The sequence below is a fragment of the mitochondrial genome of Camellia sinensis (assembly GCF_055761805.1).
Source record: "Camellia sinensis mitochondrion, complete genome".
NCBI lineage: Eukaryota > Viridiplantae > Streptophyta > Magnoliopsida > Ericales > Theaceae > Camellia > Camellia sinensis.
This window is the reverse complement of record NC_043914.1, coordinates 538,546-550,000: the sequence shown is the minus strand read 5'-3', so window position 1 is coordinate 550,000 and position 11,455 is coordinate 538,546.

Here is an 11,455-nt window from a genome sequence, read left to right as displayed (position 1 = left end):
GCTTTCTTTGTTCTCATGGCAGAGTGAGGGGCGCTATCCATCCGCCAATAGAGCCGGCTTTTAGTGAAGATCCGCTCATATGCTGCATGAGGGGCGGCAAAAGACGGCTTTGCTCATGAGTTAGCGGTCAAGCGGAAAAGGACCTGCTGGCTTCTTTTCTTTCCGGAGCAGAGCTGCCTTGCTCGTAGCCCCTATTGATATAAAAGGGGATGAAGGGTGAAAGAAAAATAAGAAGCAAGTCTTGAGGGAGTAAAGAGCCACCGTTAGGTGGTTCTGCGCCAAGTGCGACCGATTGTCCTTCCTTTATAGATTGAACTACCGTAACTCCACTCAACCAACAAAGTAAATTCTATACTCAAAGTTGAGTTACCGTACAAACTCAATATCTATAAAAACTAAGGGGGAAGAGTTTTTACTGAAGCCGAAAGGTATCCTAAAGGAATGGTAGCACCACAATCCACCCAGACGCGGCCATCATAAATGGTTCGTGCGACGGCGGCGGAAGCAGGTTCTGGATAATCCATTCAATCTTCTTCTTTTCTTTCTCTTTTTTCTCTTTTTCTTAATTTTCCTCTTCCCATGGAACTCCCTCTTGAAACATTTCCAGAAACTCGAGTCTTATTTCCTCTTCTTCCGGCAGCATTTCTCCTTTGAGCGGCATTTCCTCTTCTTCTTTCGGTGGAGCTTCCTCTCTAGGTTCTTCTTGCAGCCTTATCCCTTTTCAAAATTATTCTTCCCTTAGGATCGCCTTTGGAAGCCGGAACGTAGGGGTCATGATGATCCAGTGGGAGGGATCTTCCTCACAAAGCCAGAGAGCATTAATAACATTAATTGTAGTGATGGTAGGGGGATGTTGGAAATCGGACACTTCCTCGGCCCAGCATGTTGAGACCGGAGCGTGACTAGGGAGCGAGTTCTTAAAAACTCCCATTTTCTCGTTGGGGTTCTTAGGAGCTTCCTGTTCATCCGCCACGTTGATTTTTCCTTCTTCTATGAAATCTTGGATTTTTTGCTTTATGTTATATTATTATACTTCGCTTGCATCTAATAGCTTATAGGCTTCTTTCCTTGCTGCACTCATTCACTCCGGAAGTGACTACTTTACTTTCTTATACTAGCTATTCTAAGATCTACCTTATCTTGCTTATCGCGAATACTGAAAGAACTGGCGATTTACTGCTGCTGTTTGTGCTTATTTACCGTACTATGAGTGAGCTTGCTCGTACTTATTGATTGCATACTGTCTTGCTCCTCGCATACCACCGTACTAAATACCGATTTCCACCTATTTTATTTGCCTTTCTCGATTGCCTATTTGCGCTTTGAAGTCCTTATTCTCGATTGCAAGAGGAAGACCAATCGCTCTTATCCAACAGCTTCTATTTGCGGAACAGCCATCGCGTAACTACCGCGATTTGCTTACATGCTTGTTATAAGAATTCCTTACTCTCTTTGATACTCTCTATGGATTCTTTATTCTGGGCTAGGTAACCAAGTTAGTATACTAGCGGAGCTCTTGAAGGGGGGAAGTCTAAACGAGTAATAAAAAGGCTTATCTATATCATTAGTCCCCCCCGAAGCCCCGCGACCGTTGCGACAGGTAGACCGTTTGAGAGACTTGCAAGAGTTTCGAGAGTTAACGACAGGAGAGAGCGATTGAGAGACTTGATTACAACCGTTAGAGATTCGCGTTAGCATACTCGATATCGCACAGATCAATTGCAAGGGAGATCTAGATTGAATAAAGAAGATCGATTCATGTGGCCCTCTTACTCCCCTTACTTGATACGATAGAGATCAATCGTTTACTTCAACTAAAATCGATGAAGTACTGAAACTACTTCAACTTCAATGGATGAACTTCTTGCTTGCCTGCCACTCCTCTGAACTTCGCTACCTTACTATAGTTTTTTAAAGTGGAATGAAAGTCGATATTTTACTTTTTCTTTAAAAAAAGCTACGGCTTACAAAATAAAGGCTTTTTTCTCTCGTTTTCCCAGGACGTAATCACCTATGAGATGGCTTTCACAGGGCTTCTTGCTACAGAGAGATTGCCGTAGACAGCTTATTAAGGGAATGCTATCTTTAGCTCCTAGTAACGCGCATCCCTTTGATTGCTTCCTTCTGGAATCTCAAGCATTAGCAAAGTGGCTAGGGGACATACATTAATTCAGCGAGAGACCTCTGTCAACCAAGGTCTGAGGAATGGGAAATTCCTTAGTTTCAATGCTCAAGTAGTGATCTATTGCCGGGAGTATTCATTGAATATTTCATCATATACGCAAGCGACTGACGGCCTCGGAGGAGGGCTGACGATCTCCGGCTTAATCATTGTCTCGGCTTTCTAAAGCTCTGTCACTGGCTTGACTCTCCTGGTAAGGGAGCTACCATCGAATACATTCTTTTCTATCCTTCGAACTACTCTCTAAGCCCACGGGATTCTCAGGTTTCTCTATCCAGAATCCACCTACCCTAGCTACATTCAACTAAAAACTAGAAGCGGTGAGTCCTAAGTACACTCACTGTGAGGTAAGGAAGTTCATAGCCAGTCCTAAACCTCAAGGGAAGAAGAAGCAAAGAGCAATCTAATTCTAAAAGCGCCTTCTATCTCTACCCTAAAAGTCATCTCTTTCTTCGCCTAAGCTCCTCCCTAGCAGCACTCTTCAATTAGCTACTTCACTCAGGCCTATCTTGTTCTAACCTTCCTACTAGGAAGGACATTACAACAACAAAGAACCTAGCTACTGGGCTACCATCCAAGAACAAGAACTACTAGCAGCTGGAGGGGCAGGATAGGCTAAGAAGGCAGTCAAGGACATCAACTACCTAACAGCGGAAAGACCGATTAGGGATATAATCCATTCTTTTCCTTCCTATCTTTTCTAACCATACAGTTAACAACCAAAGACGGAAAGAAATTATATTAGATAGGATAGAGTAAGACCTACGAGAAAGAGAAAAACTAGGAGAGGAATGCCAACAACAGCGGATAAGCAGAAGCGGAAACCTATTATACTTTATATGCATTGCAGCTCTTGGAGTCTAAGACTTCTAACTCTTTAGCCTCATTGGACTCAAGGACTTAGATGAGCTAACGGTAAGAATAAAAACCTGACTTTAGGAAGGAAGGGGAGAAAGGAAGAACTATCTAACTATTAGATGAATGAGAGTGATTATATGACCATCTTGATTCAACCAAAAGGCCCATAGGACCTATAATGGGGGAGTAGCTGAGGCTATCTAAACTCTCGTTTAAATGCTTTAGAGAGGCCCCTTGAGGACAACTTCTTACAGGGTTTTCTTACCTTACTATATCATACTACTTTCACTGGCCTTTGGACTGAAGAGAAAGGGCATTCTAGCCCCTCTCTCTCATAACAGAAGAGAGCAACTACAGGAACTCTCTTAACTTACTGCCTTAGCCATAGCTTCATACTAGCTACTAGGAGAGACTTCGATGCACTCACCTTAGAGAACTTATAGTTAGGTAAGGAAGGGAAGATACCATCCTAGAAGTGAAGCTACCATCCTACAGGTAAGATCTATCTCTTCTCCTGCCTTGCTCTAACCTTCAAGGAAAAGGAAGGAGAAACTACAGGAAACTCTTAGACGCAAGGCTGCCTCACTCATATCACTGTACTAAAGGCAATCACAAACAAGAAGAGGTGAGTCCTTAGTACACTCCAAGTACAGGAAGGACACTTTAGCTACATATTACTCCCAAAGGAAAGAAGAAAGATCCAATCTAATCTATTCTTTTCTTTCCTAGCTTCCCCAACCAGCTAGCTACTAGGAAAGAAGAGAGCTACTAGCAAGAGAGGGATAGATAGAAGGGCGGCATTCTAGAGGGATATAAACCTGCAGGAGCAAACTTATTCTCCTCAAATTGCATTGAGATCTTGGAGTCTAATAAGAACTACAGGACGAGAGAATGATATTAACATCACTAGGAGAAGCGTCCGGGTTGTAAGAGGCACTTGAAGACAGTACCTAGCGCCTACAGACTGCTTAAGGGAATAAGACCTTTAGCTCCTAGGAAGAAGGAAAGAAGGGATGAGCGTAGATCAGGGTGGTCGTAGAGAGGAAGGAATCCCCTGCTAAGGATATCTGTTACAAGATGACTACTCTTTGATCTCTCTCCTACGCTCTTCGATAGCTGCTTGGCTTACAGGAACTACCAGATTGCTAGATCTTATTTCTAACCGTCAACTAAAACGCCAAACGACGATCCTTGCTTGCGCAAAACCGTCCACTAAATTGATTCTTGACGTCTAACGCTTTACTATCGCGCACAAGATACGAACAAAACAACTAACGCTGCTCACGCATTTACGCCAGGAAGAGCCAACTGCTTTCTTTGGGATCCGCGCTTGGGGTACAATCTATTTATTATAATTATAGTACACAACCGAGTCTCTTAATAAAGAGAAGTTGGGGGCATAGTCAACCTCCTACTATAAGAGCGATTCCCTGGGACCAGGATCGAGGGAAGGGGAAAGATTGAATCTTGAAAGACTGAGCCCGGCTAGCAAGATCGGGAGGTTTAGTGTCCTCTTAAGAAGGAATACCCAACTTCTGGGGTCAGCTTCGATCACGAGGAGAGAAGAGCGGACCATTGAAAGTCTAAATTCCTATCCGCCCAAGGGGGAGAGTTCGATTTCAAATCCAACGATTTATTTACCTACGAATCTGCTATTACGCAACTCAACCCTTCTCCGCAAACTCTTTCAGTTGTTGGATGCGCAAAACAACCTATTCCCCTTTCCGACGACTCGGTGACCTTTGACACGTTACACCTGGTTGCACGTAATCTTGGCTTTCGCCTTTCACTCGTGCAGTTGGACTGACTAGTGACTTTGAACCTTGAGACCGAGCCCTGCCTCTCACCTTTCGGTTCATTGCAAGGAAAGGCAAACAAGAAAAAAGGCACCTTTGGGCGGACACAAGCCCTCGGGACTTGACACTTGGACACCGGGAAGCTTGCCCCTGGAGACTGGGTCCTTCGTTTGGAACTGCCCTTTTCCTTTCCACTTTGGAATTCCTCGTTGCTTTCCCCACCATTGGCAGCCAACAACATCGATTTCAGAGCCTAAAACCAGCAAAGCGAGCAAGTTTGGAAAGGAGGGACTCATTCCACCCGCCGCTTGGATTGCTGAAATCGCTCAATTGAAGCCAAACCGGGTTCCTCGATAGAGTGAGATGCCAGTCAACGGTTGGCAGGGCTTGTTATGCCCAAAACAAGGCTTTTGATAAAGGATTCTCGGAAGAATTGGCATTTTGCCTTGCCTTTCTTAGAGTTCGAAATCCCTATCCAAGCCGATCCAACTCGGATTTGACTTCATCTCCAACCCCAGAACCAAAAACCTCCCTGGAGCTTGGTCATCCCAGATGAGCTGAGCTACGAAGTTTGGCATTCGTGAGGACGCAGCCCTGTCAGAAAGGGCATTCTCGCTTATCTGTATATGAGAATTTGATAATTGGGTCACCGCGGCAGAGCTTCAATCGAAATAGTGATTCTTTGGCCGGGTTTGCTTATCCAACCCTCGACTTTAAGGCATCTCATTAGGTCCCCCCATTATAGGCAGTTTCAAAGGCCCTAAAACGCCTAAACCCGGCCTTGCAACAAGGAACCTAGACAGAAGAACGGAATCGTAGCCTTCAAGCTGACGTCTGAATATCTCATTCATAATCCGACGAGTTAAATGAGAAAGGGGCGGTTTCATAGCTCTAGCTTGCTGCGTCAACTGGCCCTTCGTCATCCTTTCTGTGAGGTAGCTTGTCTCCTCCAGCTTGTCTGGTTAATGGGGCTCTCTATTCAAAGATTCAAGAAGTCACTCCGCTTTCTGGGATGGAGAAGTTTCCCTTTCTTTGATTCATTCGCCCTACGTGATCATCTACTTTCTTCCAGTGGAGAAGGGACAGACCTTCCCCGTCTAGTCGAATAAGTCAAAGCGATTTTGGTCACAGAAATGGGAGAGACAAAAGAAAATCTCAAATCTTAGCCAATCCCTTGTCAGAAGGTAATCTTCCCTCTCGCCTGTGCTTGTGCGTTCCTATCTCTTATGAATGAGTCAACCGGATCGTGAAGATCTTACTTTATAGAAGCTGCGGAACCTGGAGTTGATCTGCTCTGAATCCTCAACTTCGAACCAAGGGCTTCTTTCTCAAGATCGAATTTAAGGCTGGGGTTATATAGGCAAAACGGGGGTTGGCGGCATCTGACATCAAATCACCTTAGCTTCATCAACAAGGTCTCTTTCAAGGCCTAAACCCCTTCCTATGAGCAAGAGAAAAAGCAGACCTTCAAGCCAAGCCAGGGTCAACAGACCGGGTCCAGCCAACAAGCTTGAGCTATGAAAGAGAACAACAACTTCTATATCTATATATGAATTATTGAGAACAAAAGCGAGCGAAGCGATAAGACAGCAAGCACTTATAGCCTTATAGTTCAATTCCTGTATGCAATCAAGCAAGCTATAACTTGAAGCGAGAAAGAAAGCCTACGGGGGCTCGTTCTGCGAGGAAGACTAGCATACCTGGAAGAACAGCAATCCATAAGGATAACCTGATGATATATCTATTATACAGAGAATCAGAGTTAGGGAGACTCGTAAGCTAAGCTCTAAGCAAGCACTGATAGCTAGTAGTGATTTGATTCTAAAGGCTAAAGGAAGCTAATTCATGCTAGTACGGATTCTTAAGTAAGCAATATAATAAACACAATAATGCCTAAGCAATGGAGTTGTGATTCTTAAGTATGCTCTTTCAAGCGAGTTGTCAGGTAAGTCAGGAATGCCTAAGCATAAGTAAGGCTAGCTCATTCCAAGCAAGAGAGACAAGCTCTCCTTAATTCCATCTATAAGCCAGAGAGGCAGGCAAGAAAGGAAGCATAGCATGCAAGGCACTTCTCGCTCTTTAATAATGCTAGTGGTTCTGCTCCGGTAGGCAAGATATAAGAAAAGCTAACAATGAAAGCTCTAAGCAAGGCAAGGAAGCTTAGCTTCTCTACTAAGCACTTCACTCTAGTTGTTATGAGAAAGTAAGCTAATGAAAGCAAGCAAGGAAGATAGAGCTTCATTTCCTCTCCCTGACCTCTTGCTGGAAGCATCGGAATCAAAAGATTGAGAAGGAGGTGGAGGAGAGCTGCGATTCCTTTGGATCCGGAGATTGAGATGATGCCTAATGGCTCTAGTCAGCTGTTTCTTACCCTCCTATTCCCCACCCCCCGAGTCCTTTTGATGGATGCTTTGTAGCTTACCTTCGAAAGATGTTCTATTGGGTCACCTCCTTCCATTGGGAGAGAGATCGGGAGAGCTGGGTTTGGTAGTTCCCGTTAGCTGGCAAGGATACGAATACAGGGAAAGCAGTTAAATAGGGGAATAGAAGCAGTCAAAGGTAAGTTTCAATCGGGCGGAAAGAAAGTGAAAAAGAAAAAGAAAACCCCAACGAAACCACGAGGAAGCATTTTCGGGGACTAGCCCTATACTGACCAGAAAGACACCAAATTATCCTTATTGGGGCTTAGCCTTACTAAAAAATGGGAGATATATACTCCTTACTCTCAGCATAGTCAATTTTGTTAGGCTAGACTAGACACGTATGCACCTTCTTTTTACTTCGACGTTGAGCAAAGGGTTCGCCAACCCCAGATCTATTTATAAGAGGTAGTCAAAGAGGTTCTCTTACTTACCCGCAGCGTGCTTCTGTTTCCTGCTCCAAAAGTAGGTTTTCTTTTCCTGCGCCCCATTCCAAGAGGCTAGATCGTACTAATCCGACTAATCATACGATGCAGACGCAACGCTATACCTAGAGTCTGATTTGTTTTCACAGTCTGAATCTCAGATTGAAATCCTACACAGAACCTCCATAGGGAAGGGCGTCTAGCCAGATCGAGAAGAACCTTCAAATGAAAGAACTAGAGTCGGGAGCCGCATAGATAGGCACGATAGAAGGAAAAAAGGCCTTGGCTTTAGTCCCGTACCCTTTCCCCTTACTTTATAGGGGTAGGGAATCCACAGGAAGAAGCTGGAAATCACCCGAGGAATGCCTCTATTTATGCCTGGCGAGGAGCCAACTTATTTCTTTTACCCCTATTCCAGCTCAGAGGAAAGAGGCCCCTACTTTAAGGGGACCAGCCCTCTATTTAGGAACAATACCAACCTAATCTGTTCCTACTCTGTTAGCAGTTAGCAAGCGATTCGATAAAACAAAAAAGATGTTATTTACTAGGATAGGTGGTTCGGAATTCTAGTGATAGTTACCTCGGGTTTTCTTCTTAATTTAATTAATGGCAGGACAAGTCCACCTTTATCATCCCGATCGGGCTTACCGGACTAACTCGGGTTTACCGGGGCAGCATACCTTCTCAGAGTTAGCGGGGTTCCTTCTACCTACTTTCGTTTCGAGGGGACCCTTATTTTATTTACTCAGATTGCTAGCGAACTACCGGGATAGTAGAAGAGGACTCACTTCAAGAGCGAGGTTTTCAATCCTGCATATTAATGTCTTTCCCCGGGGCGATCTAATTCCTCTTCTCAATCTTTTGATTACGCTCTCTTAACACGTATTTAGATATGAATGAAGGAATGAACATCCTGGTACGACTGACAGCCTTAATCCGCTCCTAGCCCCTAGACTGGGAGGAATGTGAAGTGGGAATAGAATGCCTTGCCGGCTTGGCTGCAGAAGCCCTGGTGGATAGATAGAAATCCTGATAGAAAGATCCGGTCGATGCCGAGCCGGAGAGACAGGAATGAACTTCCTAGCCCATCACCTGGACCTCTTCTAAGACCTTCTTTAGGTAATCGTTGATACCACAGCAAGAGGCACACTTTCCTTTGGGCTGGGGGGTGGAAAGAAAGATGGGGCTGCCTGCGTCTTCGCCGGGGAATGGATATTGATATTGCCCTTGAGAAAGCCTGCTGGAGATCCGCCGGGCCGGGGGGATGGTTTTGTGTAGTGAATATATCTTTCGCGTCTCCTATTCGTTCCTCCTTGAGTGAATGAACTCAAGAGGAGAGCAGCGGTCTACTGGGATTTTATGGCCTGAACGTGTGAGATACGCATTTGATCGGAACAAGTTCTCAGGTATCGATCTTGACACCTTTGAACGGACTTCCCTTTAGCTGCAGCTACAAACAACTCCTTACTTGCTACCAACTCCTTAATGCCCGGACTCGCTCCTTACTGACCAGACTTCGCTTTAGCTGAAGCTACAAACTAGGGACTTGGAACTTGCTAGAGAAACTCGAACTGAAGCGGCTTCAGCCGCAGATAACAAATGGGGACTACTTGCCCTAGCTACTAGGTATTAGGATACCTTTACGGACTCTTCTAAGACACTTGGCTTCCCGGGAGTTGACTCTTGCATTCGGCCGGACGGATAGCGACTAACTCATAGATACGAGATACCATACACTAACTAACAGAGCTCTTAGCTCTAGCTTCCTTAGAGGCTAGCCACCTTCACTTCCTCTGCTAAGAAGACCTTTAGCTTACTCATAGGTGGGGAAGGGAGTGGTTGCTTATGAGTTACTTGCTTTAGGGGCAGCTTCCGCCGAAGAGAAAAACTCGTTACTAGCTTGCCCGGACTTGCCGTTTAGCTTCATCCAAGGGGAGAGCCACTTGAAACCACAGTCCGGGGACGAGCAACAATCATACTTTGAGAAACGCCCTTAAAGAGATGCTCCTAAAAAGGGACTTACAAAGAAGACAGGGAAACAAGAAACGGAAAAGAAGAAAACAGAGATGCCACCATAAGACGAATACGCGATCGCTCATTCGTCTGGTAGTACTCAGACCTAATAAGAGGCGAACACCGAGGGAAGAGAAATGCAATGTCCCCTATGATTCAGACGAATAAGCTACAAAAGTCTAATACTTAAAGACCAACAAGTCAAAGGAGACAACGGAAAACAAGAAGCTTACAGGAATTATTACACTCACTGGGAAAGAAGAGTAGTTAAAGGCATAGCTACTAGCTCTTGAAGGGAGGGAGAAAGAAGAGGCTTAGAAAGCAGAAAGAAAGAAGCTGTCGTTAAGACCACTATCAGTGAGCGGGGATAAAACAAGGATTTGACCTAGAAGAACTGCTAAGGCAGAGAAAGACAATAGGTTTCATAACCCTGGCTTGAGCCCTAGGGGAGGTTAGCGGACAACAACTAGCTACTAGAGACAACAGCCGATAGCTCATCGCTAGAAGACACTTGGCTTCCTTAGGGACGATTAGGGAAGAGAAAAGAAGGTAAAGGAAGGAGGGATTCCATTAGTAGACTGGAGCTAGACCTTCAGCAGATACCAATTCAACGGATTGACCGGACTTCGCCAAAGCCGCAGCCAACAACTCCTTACTTGCTCTCAACGCGTTACTCGTTGCTTGCCATAAACCTTTGAACTTCAACAGACTCAGCCGGGGATAACAACTAGGGACTACTTCCCTGAGCCCCTAAACCTTGGCGTTTAGCAGATAACAACTACCAGATGCCTGAGCTTACAGGGCATAGCTCTAACGACTAGAGGAGCATAGAGACCGAATTTAGGCATACAAGGAGACAGGAAGCCTTCAGGAAAGGGGCTAAACTAACAATTTAAGCAATAAGAGAAGCCAACCCATAGAAACTAAATCCAGAGGGTTACGGACACCAGGGGGCGGTCCGAGGGGTCCTCAACTCAATGATGGGGCTTAGCTACTAAATCATAGCTGCGAGAGCTCATAGCCGGAGAGCTCGGAACTCTAGCTACCAACTCATAGATACCTTGGGATCATAGCGTACTTGATAAAGACCGTCAACAGCTGCAAGCACAGGAGAGGAGAACGGAAGCAACTTAGCCGTGAAATGAGCCTTTCAACGGAAACCACTTACTGGATCCTCTTTAAAGAGGGATTGAAAAGAAGATAGACAAGGAAGAAGAAGTTGGATTACTTACTTGAGAAAGCACTTCAGCAGATACCAACTGATTGAACAGACAGGCTCCTTAATGACCGGAATGCGCTTTAGCTACAAACTTCTTACTTGCTTAGCCCTGGGGCAGCTACCTCCTTACTAGCATTCGCTCTTGCCGAAGCTACCGACTCGTTAATGGATATAACCAGAGGTGCTTGCCCTAAAACTTCGAACTTCAACTGCTTCCAACGACGAGTTACTGGCTATAGCTCATAGGGCTTACTCCCTTCACTTACTCTTCTAAACTGGAGTCTTCAAAAGCATATCCCATTATTTACTGATAGAAAAGAAGAGGGTGTTAATGGCACCAGCTCTGAGGCAGATACCTACTTACTTGCTCGACTTCCACCCGCCCGGCTAGTCGCATCAAAGGCATTCATTCCGGAGTTGTTTGCCGAGAGGGAAGAAGGGCAAGCAGGTCTCAGAGTACGCAAGTCTGATTTCGATTGGAGAAAGAGGTCGGGAAAGAGGACCGCGCGAAGGCTAAAGCTGCTAATGAAATTCGTAAATGC